Source organism: Amphimedon queenslandica, unplaced genomic scaffold, assembly GCF_000090795.2.
Source record: "Amphimedon queenslandica unplaced genomic scaffold, v1.1 AMPQUscaffold_13510, whole genome shotgun sequence".
In the NCBI taxonomy this organism is placed as follows: domain Eukaryota; kingdom Metazoa; phylum Porifera; class Demospongiae; order Haplosclerida; family Niphatidae; genus Amphimedon; species Amphimedon queenslandica.
The window spans coordinates 578,189-579,841 of NW_003546254.1; positions in this window are offsets into that span (position 1 = coordinate 578,189).

Here is a 1,653-nt window from a genome sequence, read left to right on the forward strand (position 1 = left end):
AATGTTTCTTCAGGTATTAGTGCATCATCCACTGGGATTAGTATTGGTAGTGGAGTTATGTTATTTTTCACAGATGAACTCCCAACAAATGATCGTCTCCACAATGTTATTGTAAGCTATGCAGCAATATTTTCCAATGTTGAGTACATTTTAGGTGTTGGTTGTCTTGCAGATTTGCAAAATGTACCTCGTAAGCCTTTCCCAGTTATCAATGCTGCTGGTTTTACTGTGTTATACACTCAGCATAACTTTGAATCAAAAGTCTGTATTCGTAACTTAAATTTTACTCGGAATATTGGGACTATGTCAGGTGCAATGTTAATTTTTCATTATGGGACCAATCATGGAAAAACGATACTTAATCATATTGATTTCAGCCATGGAAACGTAATAGAAGGGAAATGCCAGGCTTATGGCTCAAAACTGGCATTGGTAATGTTGGATGTACCTCCTAATCACATCTCTCCACTACTGGTAAAGAACAGTCACTTTTCGGCTAAGACAAATGACTTTATTGACAGTAGAGGCAGTGGCTCTGTTTTTATCGGAATATACTGGCCTATTAATTTCCAGCTTATTGATTTTAGCAGTGTTGACATTTCTGTTGTTTTTAGAAATGTTATGTTTCATCGCAACAGTGTCAGGACTACTGGGGCCTGTTTGTATGCAAGAGAATACTTTTATGACGACAGGGCTCAGTTTGGAATGCTTAGTATTTTGTTAGAGAACATCACTGCACATGATAACTCTCATATTAGCATTTTGGGTATTAACACTGGGGTTGGGATTTTTTCAGTTTTTAATGCTAAGGAACTCAACATTACTGGAGTTAATCATTTTTATGATAACTATGGATCTGTGTTTGAAGTGGCTAAGACAAGAATAAACTTGCTAGCTGGCTCGCTCAACTTTAGAAACAACAAAGGTGAGAGAGGACCAGCTTTTAAGCTTTCTGATAGTAGTCATTTTTATCTTGCTAATGGACTAAATGCAACCTTTATAAACAACTCTGCTTTGACTAAAGGAGGTGCTATATTTGCATATAATGAACTATTGGAAACTTGCACTTTCAATGCATTGAAGACAAACTGGTCTAGCATCAGTTTGACTTTTATTAATAACAATGCTCAGGAATCAGGCAGTTCTATTTTCAGTAGTAACTTGTATGAATGTTATACCCATGGAGAATTTAAAAATGCTTCTTATCTGCATTCATTGTACAAGAAAATATTTAGGTTTGAGTCTAAGTCTCTTCTCAACAACATGTCAACTCCACCAAACTCTGTTGTCAAGCCTACTTACGACAAACCAGTATATCCTGGTCAAATCATGACACTTAACTTGTCTGCATGCTATGTATCTGAACCTTACAAGGAGTGTCCTATGAGTCTGAGTCTGAGACAGTATGCTGTTGCAACATTCACCTTAAATTATCACGTGACAAGAAAATACGATCGTCATAGATCGCTTCCTTCATGGCATATTGCACCTAATGATGTCAATCAAGCTTTAATGGAATCAGCATCTCATACTATAGTTCAACTGAGACTGCTCAAGAAAAACGACGCACCGGAACCTTTTAATTTGTCATTTCAGCTCTTTGTCATGTCAACCGTGTACGGTAGCTTTTCACGTCACAGTGTAATAAATTTG